Genomic DNA, 13,667 nt, shown 5'->3' on the forward strand with positions numbered 1-13,667 from the left:
TTCCCTGATGAGGAGTGACGTTGAGCATCTTTTCATGTGCCTGTTGGCCATCTGGATGTCTTCTTTAGAGAAGTGTCTATTCATGTTTTCTGTGATAGGGCCCATTTTTAAACTGACCGCTATGATGTAGGCCTGGCCTGAGTCTCTTGCTCACCTTTGGGATTGAAAGTGAGGGTCAGATCCCCAAACTCTGGAGTGGGTTGGCGTTTTATGTAAAAGCAAGAGGAGGGTGAATGTGCCAGGCAGATGAAAACAGTTGCTACCACACACTCCACCCGGACTCCAGGTCCCAGAGTCCAGCCCAGGTCTCTTCCTGGGCTCCAAACTTGCCTGCGCAGCTGCCTCCAGGGCTCCTTCTCTGGTTGACCCCATGCTTCTGAAATGGAATGTACTCTCCATTCTCTTCCAGACCCCACCCTTTCTTGGGTGGGAATCCCAGGATCACCCCTCTCCTCCCTGTGCATGACCCCATATCCAGCCAGCCACCATCTTAGACATCTCTGGACTTCATTCCAGTGCCCACCTCTCCACCATGCCTGACTCTAAGCCTCGTCTTTTGTGCCTGTGTTCCTCAGCTGCTGCTGAATGGTCTCTCCCCAGCAACTCTTGCCTCACACAGCAGCCAGACTGATTTTATAAACCACATATTAAATCATGTCACTCCTTTGTTCAAGATCTTTCAATGATTTTTATTGCCCTTAAAAAAAAAACCCGGAAAAACATCAAAACCCACTGGCCTGGCATTCAAGGCCCCCTATGACCTGGCCCAGTGGCTTCCAGGTTCATCTGTCATTGTGTCCCCCTCATGCTTGTGCCCCAGTCACACTGATCTTTTAGTTCCTCCAACCCTGACACTCCCAGCTCAGGGCCTTTGCATAGCTTGTGTGCCTGGACCACTCTTATCCCTTCATCTTTACTTGGCTCAGTCTGTAGGTCTCAGCCAAGTAGCATTTCATACAGGAAGCCATCCTAGACATTCGCATGCCATGTTACACCCTGTGCTTCTTAGTAACCTGTACCATAGGTAATGTGTATCTGGCTATGTCTGGGCTATGTAGGGCCCAGCTGTGAAATCAGAGTTCCTGAAGCCTATGTAGGAAAGGGCTGTGGACTTGCCCTTGAGACCCTGTACCCTTCCCTTCCCCCCCCCCCCCCCCCCCCCCCCCAATGCCCAGGGCTGGCCTGCCTCTCCTTATCTGCTCTCTTGCCAATCCCAGAATGTCCACCTTCAGTGGGGCAGACCACTGAGAATGGCTGACAGCTCTGCCTCCTTTCCCACAGGAAAGCACTTGTACACACATGTGGTATTACAGGTTTCTTGCCCCCACTTTGGGGTTCATGAAACCTGAGTTCAAAACCACTGGTCTAAATCAAACTAAGTAGGGGATGGAAGTCCCCCCCCCCCCCCGACCCCAGACCTGTATGGGGAAGTGTTAGGTGGGGGTGAGGAGATATCAGGCTGGGCTCTGGCAAGCCACCTTGCAAGCCTGGGCAAATCCTCCCACCATGAGAGCCATCAGTTTGTCCAGATGGAAAGTGGGAGTTGGAGTTAACCATTTCTAGGACCCTTCCAGGGCAACTCCAGGTGTCTTAGGGGCCAGGTGGGGAACAGACAGACACACGTGAGGGAACAGAGTTGGAGGATGGAGAGGCGGGGATCCCCGCGGACACAAGCCCCACCTCCCTTGAGAGATTGCTGCCTCTGGTGAGTGTGGGCTCTTTGCTGCGGAATCCTCTATTGTTACTTCAGAGAAACTATGTTTCTGAATCTGTTGATATCATGTGGGCAAACAAGTCCAGTGTGAAGACTGACAGGTCCCCTGACAGGGCCTCCAGAGGCAGGTGTGGAAGCACTGAGAGATGTGCTAACAGCAGGATCATTAGATGGGCCAGGGTTCCCTGCCAGCAGGGGCTGGGGAACCTGCTGAGAACCCAGCCTCACTTCATCACAGCTGTCCCACATACCCTTCCAGGACATCCACAACCTTATGGCTGACCTCCCCACCACTTCTCACTGGGAAGGATTTGGTGGAAGGGAAGGAGCTTCCTAGGGGCTCTTCCCTGCCTGGGCTGGGTAGGAACATGCACTGACCTGTGGCTGCCATGATGGAGGCTTACTTGTCAGGGGTTTGTGTTCAAGGTGGCAGATCAGCAACCTGTGACCCCACCCCACCACCCCATTTCTTCGTGGTGGCCCCTCAGAATGAGACTCATCTGTCTTTATTGAATAAGGCATCCAAAGGCAGGGGCGCCTGGGTAGCTCAGTCGGTTAAGCGTCAGACTTCAGCTCAGGTCATGATCTCGCGTCCAACTTTGGCACAGGTGATGCTCTTGCAGTTCATGGGTTCAAGCCCCGCGTCGGGCTCTCTGCTGACACCTGGGAGTCTGGAGCCTGGTTTGGATTCTGTGCCTCCCTCTCTCTCTGCCCTCCCTCGCTCGCACTCTGTCTCTGTCAAAAATAAATAAACATTAAAAAAAAAATAAGGCATCCAAAGGCACCTAGAGTAGTCAAAATCATAGACAGGAGAGTGCTGGTTGCCAGGGGCTGGGGGGACGAGGGGAGAGGAGTTATTATTAATAGTTACGGTTTCAGTTCTACAAGGAAAAAAAGAATTATAGAGATGTGTAGTGGTGATGGTTGCACAACATTAAGAATGCATTTACTAGCACACTAAGAACTACACAAAGAATGATTAAGATGGTAAATTTTATGTTGTGTGTATTTTACCACGTGAAAAAGGGCATCTGAGGACTCATGGGATTCAGTAGGTAGTTCAGGGTTGGAGTGGTGCCCCTTGAATCCCACTCACCCAGTTTTCCTCCCCTGTGTGACTCTTGCTCCTGGAGGACCAGTGGCTGCGGCTGTCCCCACACCCCTCACATCCCCAGGGACAGGCTGGGGAAAGAGAAGCGGTCTAGTTTTTGGAGGTTCCCGCCAGTCTTGAGCTTCACCCTGATTGGCTGGGATTAGGTCACGGGACTTTTCTATAGCCAATCACTGTGGCCCAGGAATGCCATGTGCTGATTGGCTCTGGCTGAGTCATATGATGCAGCCACGGCTTCGAACAGCGCCAGGAGAGTGCCGGGAGCTGCGACCACCCATGACTGCGGGGTAGCGGCTTCCCGCCTGTGTCACTCTTCTGCCGGCTGAGGGCCCTGCTGCCCGCGCTGTCCCTCAAGAAAAGGCAGAGGATCAGTGTCTATACCGGCTACCTTTCCTGGAACATGTACCCTATCACTGCGGTCATCCTGTGAGCTCGCCATTGCTGTCCCCCTTTGACAGATGAGGAAACTGAGGCTCTGGTGAGTTACTCGGATCTGTGGGCTCTCCCAGTGTGGTGTTGCCTCTCTCCATGGAATCCTCTAGGGTAAAGAACACAGTGGATTGGTCGGTCACCGATCTCCGAGCCTGAGCTCTGGGAGGCCAGCTCTTTCTGAGTCATCCTCTGTCACCTTGACACCCCCTGCCCTGACTCTGTGGCCATGTGTGTTTCTGGCACTGGTTGTGGAGTGTAACGGTGCCATCCATTTATGTGTTGGCAGGCTTCAGGCTCTTTCTGCCCCATGGCCAGCCTTGGCTTCCTGTCCCCTTGTGCCCCCAGCCCTTAGTGAGTGAAGAGTGATGCTAGGGTCAGCTGGAAGGTGGGGAAGGCCAGATCCTCACCTAGGCCTGCTGTGAGCACCATGAGTGCCATAGCCAGGGTGAGCACTCACTGAGGAGCTCATTTGCTCTGAGACACAGGGACACCTCCCATGGCCTGGAGTGTCCACCTAGCACTGAGGCTGGCTTTACTGTGCAGTGGCCTCAGCTGTGGTCTGGGCCTCCCCGTTCTGGTCTCTGAGATCCATAGGGGCAAATGCGTGTGGGGTCCTTCCTGGGACCTTGGGTCTGTACTGGCAGGCAGACACATCCTTCATTACCCTCACTGCCCTCCTCTGCTTGGGCAGCCTGGGGGAACATATGTGCATGTTTGTGTGCCTCTGCATGGCAATGTGTATGTGTATGTGGAAAGGTGTGAGTGTGTGTGCATGTGCATGTGCATGCATATCTGTGTGTGTGTGATGTGAAAATGGATGTGCACGTAAGTGTGTGTGTGTGTGTGTCCATGCATGGGAGCGTATGCATTGGAGTGAGCATGAGTGTGAGCATGTGCGTGGGTTTGAATGTGCATGTTTGTGTCTGTGTGTAGGTGTATATATGTCCCCATTTGAGTGAGCATGTGCATTCAAGTGTGAGTGTGTATGATGGTCGTGTGTGTTCTTGGCAGGGGCTTTCCTCAAGGGGAGGGGATTGAGAGGGAGCAGAGGTACTGAGGGGAGGGGGAGACCCCAGCCCTGTGAATCTTGGGACCACCTTGGATCCCCCTTCCCCCACTGGCAGGCGCTCTGGAATGGGAGGGCCCAGGTAGGAGCCTCTTGCTCTGCTGCTTATGTTTCATATTAAATGTCAACTGTCCACCGGGTCTGCGGTGCTGCCATTAATATGGAGAAGTTATTACAGAGCCTGGAGCTGGCTCCTCGGGCTCATCCATGAATTTCAATTACCTTGCACATCTACTCTAGGCCTGTGGAGTGGGGTGCACAGCTTCTCCTTGGAGGCAGAGGAAACCCTGGCATCCAGGACCCAGGCCCAGACAGTGCAGGGAGCCTAGGCAGGCTCTGCGCTGCCCCACCTTGCCCTGCAGGTTTCAAGCGAGCACGGACTTGGTGTGGCCCAGAGGCTGCCGTGTCACACGGTCATCTCTGTCCCACATAACTGGGCAGCCAGGACAAAGGCTAAAATGCCACTAAACCTCATTTCCTTGGCTTGCAAAGGAGGGGAACCTATCCATACCCACCTTGCTGGGCATTGGAAGGATGGGTGGGTGCACAGCAAGCCCTTAGCCCAGGCCTAGGGCTTGGGAAATTTATGCATTTCATCAGATCAAAGGTGCCATCAATCATAGGGCACACCAAGTAAGAGCAGACACTCCTGATAAAACTGCGCCGTGCTGCCTTAACTTCGGTCCTAAGAGGCATAGATAGGCACCAGCCACCCTGCCCCTAGTTGCTCCAAAGAGTGGGCCATTTCTCCCTTCTCACTCGCTTTGCTTACTTAGCATGTGACTGCCTTCTTCATTTTGAGGTGTCTTCTTCTCCTTGGTAAAGTGTGGGGTTGCGGTCATTCCTCCAGGGACATTCCTCACTGATGCCAAAGCTACACACTTCCTTGTCTCGGTGACCTTCTGCACATGCTATAAATGTTTGCCATTGTGGTGTGGTTTTTTGAGGACATTTTGGGTGGCAAGGATCTCCACACAAAAAGTGCTGCCCCTACACCCAATTCAAGTGAAGTAATAGCAATATGAGTGAAACACCATGGGCAGGCTGGTGCATGCCAGCCAACACCAGCCACTGCATGGTTGCTGCCGACTGCTGGCGGTGAGAAGATCCGTTAATTTCCTCCCCAGTTCAGAGGTGGTAGGTGCGAAAAATGTGCGTCTAGAGTCCTGAGCATGCAGTTTTTATTGTTGTTGTTGCTACTATTGTTATTATGTTACAAACGATTTCAGGGCACTGTCTGAGAGCTGGCACGCAACTCTCAGGCCGAGAAGCAGAGCAGCGGCTGACACAGGGCCATTCACGCCAGAGGGACTAGCCCTTGCTATCTCTGTGAGCAGAATATTCAAGGATTCATCTTTGAACCTGGATAATTCTCCTCTGAAAGCAAGGATTGTGACTCCATGGCAAATAAGGTGTATTTCTGTTCCATGCAATATTTGTCTAAGTCTCAGGCGTGGCCAGTGTGATTGGGAACAGAGCTTCTGTAGCTACGATGAAAAGTAGCTCAAGCGTGGTGAACATGAATGTATATAAAAAAACACACATCAATGTTTTTTTAATGGATGACGCCACATACCGTCTCCCGTCACTTGCAAACGAAATGTCGGGTTGATCGATATCACAGATGAATTGTTTTTCTGTCACTCTGTTCTTCAACCTGTACTAAACTGTGTTTATCATTAGCGCCTTTAAGCTGTGATAGCTGAAGTATTAGCTACTGTATAGCTACACTGTCCACCACGGTAGCTATGAGCCAGCTGAGCTATGAGCTGGGTGAGGCTTTTGACTATTTGAAATGTGACTGGTCTGAAGTGAGTGTGTGAAGTGAGTGCCTAAGTGTAAAATACTCAGTATTCAAAGACTTACTACAAAAAAATATATAAGATATTTCATGATTATCTAGAAGTATTGATCATAGGTTAAAATGTTAATATTTTGGATATACCGGATAAAGTAAGAAATATTGCTGAAATTAATTTCACCTTTTTTTTCCCCTCAACGTGGCTCCATGTGAAGTTCTCATTACATTTCTGTTGGACAGTGCTGATTTGAGACATCTGGCTGGATACCTCCCGTTTTGCTGTTATTCTTTTGCAAAATTTTCTTGGCTGGTCACATCTGTTTATTCTTTCAATTGAATTTTAGAATTGTTTTGTCAGGTTAAAAACATCCCTTGCGAATTTGATTGACATTAAATTAAACCTAGAAACCAGTTAAAGGAGGAATTGACATAATTTACAGCATTTACCAGGAACATGGTGTATTTTTCAATCGATTTAATTCTGCTTTGATGTTACTCAGTAAAGTATTATACATTTTTTATATGGGTCACCCATTGTTTTAAATCACGGTCATTTCAAGGATTTTTTTCCTTTTTGCTATTTATTGAATCATTTCCATCTATCGTTGGTGTACAGGAAGGTTATCGATTTTTATATAATTATCTTTTATCAAGCTGCTTGATTGAACTCATTAATTCTAATATATCTTTGTGGATTCCCTTGGGTTTTCTAGGTATACAGTTGTACTGTCTGTAAACGATGATAATTTTGGAGCCTCATTTCCAATCTGCACTATCTAGAACCTTCAGAGTAACGTTAAGTAACAGCAGTGGCTTTGTGCATCCGCGTCTGTGCCTGGCTCTGATGGGAACGCCCCTGGCATTTCTCTGCTTAATAAAATATAATGCTTGCTCGTGGACTAAGATGGATTTTGTGTGAAGGCAATATCCTCTGAATTCTAGTTTTCTAAGGTCCTATTTTTATCAGCAAAGGAGCTGAAATCTAGATAAAATGTGTCTAATACCTCACACACCACCCCCACCCCCACCCCAAGCCAGAGGCGTTATACAATTCCCAGGGGGCTGTCTTTTCTGAGGACCTGGGACTCAGGGCTGCTGGCCACACAGGTGGCTTCCGGGACTGAAACCAGTTCTCAGAAAGCCCATGAGTGGGGGAATTGCCACCTCAACAGGCCACGTTCTCCTTCTCTCAGTGGTGTCTCTCCCAACCTTCACTGTTTCCCAGGCAGACCTCCCGAGTCTTACAGAAGATGGTAGTTGTTGGTACCTGCCCACAGAGGCCGCCACTGGCTCCCACTGGTACTTTTATTCCCACATGCCTCTAGAAAGTCTTTCCTCAAAGACCATCGCCTCCCCCCCCCCCCACCCCCGCCGCCTTAGAGGAAATCTATGGCCTGTTGTGTAGAGAATAAAATTGTTTTCCCTTGTGTTGTCTGTCTGTCTGCCCACAGATGGGCAGCTCTGAACAGTGTCTGTGCTGAGGCCCTGCCCTGTGAGATTCTGATTTGTTGGATATAGGTAGGACTTAGAGGTCTGATTTCCCAACATGGGAGGATCTTATTCACAGCCAGTGGGCACCCACTGACCTAGAGGAAGGTCAGGAGTTGTGAGGTCAAACAGAACCAGGTTCGGGGCTGGCTCGCTACTTGCTGGCCTGTGACCCTCAGTTTCCCCAGTTGGCATGCTACCTACCTTGGAGGGCTTGTGTCTTTGAGGAAGTGAAGGGGAACAAGCTGGTCGACCCCAGTCCAAAAAGCTTGGGATCCAAAATCGTTGGGAGGATTGGGGTGGAAGGAGAAGATGTCCAAGAGGGACAGCCAGGCCTTCAGGTGGCTTGGGAGCATAGAAGCTGCCTCTGAGGTGTCAGCTCCTGACCCTCTGTGCCACCTGGTCCTTCACCTGGGAATTCAGAGCAGGGCACATGGAGGGAAGCCCTCTGGCATGACTGTCCCTGAGGCTGGCTGTCCACACAGTGGGTGGGTAGAACGCAGTTGGCCGTGGGCACTGATCCTGCAGGCCCTGGTGGGCAGAGTAGGGGCAGGGTGCTGTCTTCTATGGTACCCCTCAATGCCCCCAGCCAGACGCTAGGCCTTGTGACGCTCCCCCCTTGGCTCTGCTGGCTGACCGCTGGCCGCTGGTGTGAGCTCACTAACCCCGGGCTTAGGTCTGGACATCCCTGGTGTTTGGGTGTGTTGTAGCCTAGAGTGGCTGGTCTGAGACCTCCACACAAAGTGAGCAGAGGTCCCAGGCCGGGGCTCAGCTTAGTTGAGAGAGAGAAAGCCTGTGTTTCCTGAGCAGTCCCCAAATGCCACAATAACTGTCACAGGGAGGGCACTGGAGGGTGGGGCAGGGGGGTCCTGGTTCCATCTCTCCCCCCAACCCCCCACCGAAAGCTTTTTTTTCTCTTGTTTCTCTTTCTTCTGTCCCTGCCCTGCCTCACCCTCTTCTTTCTTCTCCCTCCCTTCTCCTTACTCTGTTCTCTTCCTCCTCCCTTCCTGCCATCTCGGTCCTCCTCTTCTTTCCCAGAGTGAGCCTTCCTACTCCATCAACCAGGACTCCTGGGTGACCCTTCCTGTGTGGTGGGCTCTGCATGGCTGGCCACACACTCAGACTCTGGCTGTGCCTGCCCGTTCCTATTCACACATGGCCTCTGACACTGCCAACAGGAACACTCTGGGAGCGGGATATCATCCCGCTGTACTGGGGGGAAAGCAGGGCTCAGAGAGGGACAGTGACCAACCCCAGGGCACACATGGCCCCGAGCTTGGGCTCCTTCTGCTGTAGCTGAAACTCCAGAGGAAACCCTTGCTGTCCTCTGAGGTACACATTACCCCACCCCCAACCCACACAGCAGGCTTAATTACTGCAGCAGGAGGGGGGTTCCTCCTTCTCTCCTTGGCGGCTGAGTTCTTGGTGCAATTCCCAGCAAACAAGGTTAAGGCCAAGCCCCTGCCCTGCCAGAGTAGCGCCCACCTCAGATAGTGTGGCCCGGCCTTCGGGTGATATTTTTCCTGTTGGGGTCCGCAGGTCCTTGTTGACTGTGTCCTTACTGGGGAGGTTGGTCAGACGGGGCTGCTGTGCTCCGACCTAGGGCTGCCATGGAAGGTTGTAAACGAGGTGTCCTGCACAAGGGCACCTGGCATGGGGGTGCAGGAGGCCAACCTCTGCTCAGTGTCTGGGAGTGACTGGAGTGGAGGGTGGAGGGCAGCCAGAGCTGTGTGGAGGAGCAGTGTCAGGCATCTGCCCCCACCATCAAGGCCACCAGAATCACTACATTCATTTCCCTTTCTCCTGCCTTCATTAACCCTTTGTGAGCTTGGCAGATTCATATTCAGAGAGTTTCCCTTCTTATTTTACCTTGCCAACCTTTCATTTCTCCTGGTCAGCTCTGCCAGGCCTCTACTATTAATTTCTTCTGTTTACTCAGGTTGTAGAAAATAATCAGCCTTTCAAAGAAGTGCTCTGTTGTATTTATTTTATTTTATTTTATTTATTTTTGGGGGGGAGGGGCAGAGAGAGAGAGGGAGAGGATCCCAAGCAGGCTCTGCTCTGTAAGCTCTGAGCCTGACTCCCTGACTTGGGGCTTGAACCCACGAACCGTGAGATCATGACCTGAGCCAAAGTCGGATGTCCAACTGACTGAGCCACCCAGGTGCCCCTGTATTTTGATTTTGAAATGTTGAACTCCTTTAATCCAAGGGATGTGTGTTTCCTGTACTGTATGAGGTGTGGGTTAAGTTCTTATTTTTTCTAAATTGCCGTTCTGTGTCTCAGCACCTTCATTTACTAATCCACCCCTTTCCTTGTGACTTTGGGATGTGCACTCCCTCATCTACAAAGTTCAGGGAGGCACTCTTGCTTGTTTCTGGCCTCTGTTTTATTTTGTACCAACACGAGGCCCTTTGTTGCTTACTAATACGTTTTTTTTTTTTTTCAACGTTTTTTTTTTTTTTTTTATTTATTTTTGGGACAGAGAGAGACAGAGCATGAACGGGGGAGGGGCAGAGAGAGAGGGAGACACAGAATCGGAAACAGGCTCCAGGCTCCGAGCCATCAGCCCAGAGCCTGACACGGGGCTCGAACTCACGGACCGCGAGATCGTGACCTGGCTGAAGTCGGAAGCTTAACCGACTGTGCCACCCAGGCGCCCCTACTAATACGTTTTAATATCTGGTAGGGCAGATATCACCATCATGACTTAAAAAAAAATGTTTTCACTATTTTTGTCCATTTTCCAAATGGATTTTGGATTTGTTTTCTTATGATCTTAAACAATATCCTAAGAGGATCTTTATTTTGGATGATATCGCATGCTTAAAATAGTGTCCAGCATTGCAGCAGGGCCTCAGTGAATCTTTGTTGAACAAATGAATGACATCTTCAAGGTATTTAATTTTCTCAGGGAAATAAGAAGAACATTGATTCAAATCTTTAAAAATCTATCCCCAGTAGGTTTCTTACTACGACTTTTCAAATTTTATCACCATTGTGAATAGGATCTTTTCCATTATATTTTATTAGCAGGTTATTATAGATAGTAATTTTTTTAATGTTTATTTTATTTTATTTATTTATTTTGAGAGAGTGAGAGACAGAGCGTGGGTTGGAGAGGGGCAGAGAGAGAGGGAGACACAGAATCTGAAGCAGACTCCAGGCTCTGAGCTGTCAGCACAGAGCCCAATGTGGGGCTCGAACCCCTGAACCGTGAGACCATGACCTGAGCCGAAGTTGGATGCTTAACCAACTGAGCCACCCAGGTACCCCTGTAGATGATAATTTTTAACCTAGAATACAGTGGGTGACCATTCACTCAGGATACCTGGGACCTCCTTATTCCAGATTAATGATATTCTCAGAGGTGAGACACTTTCATTCACAAAGAGCGAATGAAGCTGAAATCAGCATGTTCAAATCAGCATGTTCATACAAATTATATATGCATTTGCACAAACTGCAGCTAAACGCTTTGAGGACCATAGTTGACCTGGCAAATCCAAGCCCTGCCCAGGCCCCACCTGCGCCTTCTCATTTGCTTCTAGTGACTCTGTCTTCCTCTTGTGCATCAGCAAAAACAGTCTCCCGTTATCATAGTGGCATGAATGCAAAAAACATGGATAATCACAAAAAAATCATAAAAGAAATCTCTCGATTGGATGTTTCCCATGTTTGCATTCCAGATATGCAAATTTCTATATTTCGCATCTAGGCATTTTAATGAACTTCCGTATTATTTTTTTTCCTTTTTTTTTTTGTGGATTCTTTTGGGGGCAAGGATTTTCTAAGTGTATAGTTATCTCCTGCAATTCATATTTTTGTGTCTTCTTTTTCAGTATTTATTCATTTTTTTGTCTTATTACGTTGGTTAGAGCATAAAATTGAACTTCTTTAATTTTGCATGGGAGCTCAAACCATGTTTTCAGAGCAGCTGGCCCGCTGCTGTCTAAGGGAGACAAGAACCAGGTCCCACTTCTCTCTCGTTCTGTGAATGCTGCGGGCAATAGATCTAAAGCGGGTAAGTCTTGGCATAAGTGGACCTTGTATCTTCACTTACCCATGGCAGGGCTACTTTTCTTTTCCTGGTCTGTTGTGTCAAGTGAGCACAGGGCATGGATGTGTGGTGGTTTGTGGGGGAGGAGTAGCAGGGACCGGTACTCCCTCCCACAGCCCCCGTTAGGTCAGGGAGCTTCTCTCAGCCCTGTGGCCTGTTAGGAAACCCCTACAACCTCGGGAGCAGTGTACCTGGGCAGGATTATTTGCAGGGCAGGCAGCCCTGCAAATAATGGCTGCCTTTTTTTTTCCTTTATTTTTTTGAGAGAGAGAGAGAGAGAGAGAAAGAGAGAGAGGAGAGAGAATCCCAAGCAGGCTCTGCAATATCAGCACAGAACCCAATGCGGGGCTCGAACCCACAATTGTGAGATCATGACCTGAGCCAAAATCAAGAGTCGGAGGCTTAACCGACTGAGCCATCCAGGCGTCCCAGGAAAATGGCTGCCTTTGAAAGACTGTCTTTGGTTTCAGCCGGGGATGTGGTTCAGCAAGCCGCTCTCAGGGGAAGGCTGGCAGGTCGATCCAACCTGCAACCTCAAATGCATTTGGACTTCGAAGCCCCATGTGAGTCCCTGCCTTGCCCCTTACCAGTGAAATATTTCTGAACTTCAGTGTTCTCATCGGTGCAGGGCGGAGTTTGCAAACCGGTGGGCTGCATGCCATGTCTGCCCACAGATGAGTTTTGTTTGGCCCTCCCCCAGTGTTTGACAAATCTCTCCCAAAGCTCCAGATTTCCAGTTTCTTTTGAGAACCTGGGAGAGCGCCTAGACCTGCACTCCATGGGCTGGAGGTAAGCAGGACAGAGCCCTCCAGAGGGAGCCCACAGCTTTGGGCCCCATAGGTGCTGCTATCCCCTGTGGTCACCTTTGCCCTTCTCACTGGCTGGCTTTCATTTCCCGCATGGTTCCTGTGTCCACGACAGACACCTTCTCTCACGTCAAGGTGGATGTTGCAGGGGTTTTGGAGCCAGTCATTTCTCCCCAGTCCCTTCCTCTCTCCCCCTTCCCCTGATTTCAGTTTATCATCATCTCTGACAAGGCCCTGTGCGCTGAAGTCAGACACGGTCCCGCTCCATCGAGTGTGTTTCTGGCTCCTTCTCTCACTCACCGAGATTCCTCTTTCTCATCCGTGAAAGGTAAAAATTTATGGCACTAACTACTGTGGTGGCTTACTAGGAGGATTACATGAAGGAAGGCCCACGGCCGGCACTTAGCAGCCAACAGCCTTCGTTGCTACGAGGTAATATTTTCCTCATGGCGCTGCTAGAAGGAACCAAAGTGTGGAAGTACTTATAGACATAAGAAATGCAGTGCAGATATGAATCAGTTTGGAGTGCTCTGTGGGCTGGGCTCAGGCTGGGTGTGAGGAGTGGGGAGGCAGGGTCCTTGTGTCCCATAACTGGCCTGGGACGTGTTGCCAGATGAGGCCGTGACTGTTCTGAAATGGAATTCCTGGGTCAGAATAAGGAGAACAGATGTTTACTGGATGAGGCCAAGAGCCTCTGACATCACCCAGAGCCCGTCAGGACACAGGCCGAGGGTCCCCCATCCTTTCAGGCCAGTGCAGTGCTCTTGGGGCAGCTTCCAGGGTTGGAGGGTGGGCACACGCGCGTGCGTGCACACACACACACACACACACACACACACACACACACACGTGTGGCTTCTTCCACTAGATCCTCTCCACCTGAACACAATTAGCCAGGATGTGGAAAAGATTTCCAGCCTGGAAGGAGAGGAGCGAGTGTAGTTGGCAGGCAGGCTGGGGAGGGGAAGTGCAGGCCCTGATGGTGAGTGGAGGCTGCAGGATGGGGGAGCAGCCTTTGGGGGCGGAGAGCTGTCCGCAGCCGCTGGCCAGGGAAGGAGGAGCGCTGGAGCCTTCCTCCCAACATCGCCAGAGGCGGAGACCTTGTCTCCCAATTGCTTCTTTGGCCATGAATCTGGAGATTGTGACCAAGAGGCTGCAGGGGCCTTGCTCCTGTACTTTTAGGAACACC

At 50.3% G+C, this 13,667-nt stretch overlaps 1 protein-coding gene across 2 annotated transcripts in view; it reads left to right on the forward strand.

Annotated features, from left to right (window-relative positions):
- The window catches only part of ADAMTS2 (ADAM metallopeptidase with thrombospondin type 1 motif 2), a 241,762-nt gene that overhangs the window by 8,582 nt on the left and 219,513 nt on the right, over positions 1 to 13,667 (forward strand). Inside the window, exon 1 of one of the 2 annotated variants that reach the window (XM_042932788.1) lies at positions 3,096 to 3,303. The exons of the other annotated variant lie outside the window; for it this stretch is intronic. The gene's annotated coding sequence lies outside the window, so the exon portion shown is untranslated. Of the gene's footprint in view, positions 1 to 3,095; positions 3,304 to 13,667 lie in introns of those variants that run through there. 2 annotated transcript variants of the gene reach the window in all.

The sequence above is a fragment of the Panthera leo genome, chromosome A1 (assembly GCF_018350215.1).
Source record: "Panthera leo isolate Ple1 chromosome A1, P.leo_Ple1_pat1.1, whole genome shotgun sequence".
In the NCBI taxonomy this organism is placed as follows: Eukaryota; Metazoa; Chordata; class Mammalia; order Carnivora; family Felidae; genus Panthera; species Panthera leo.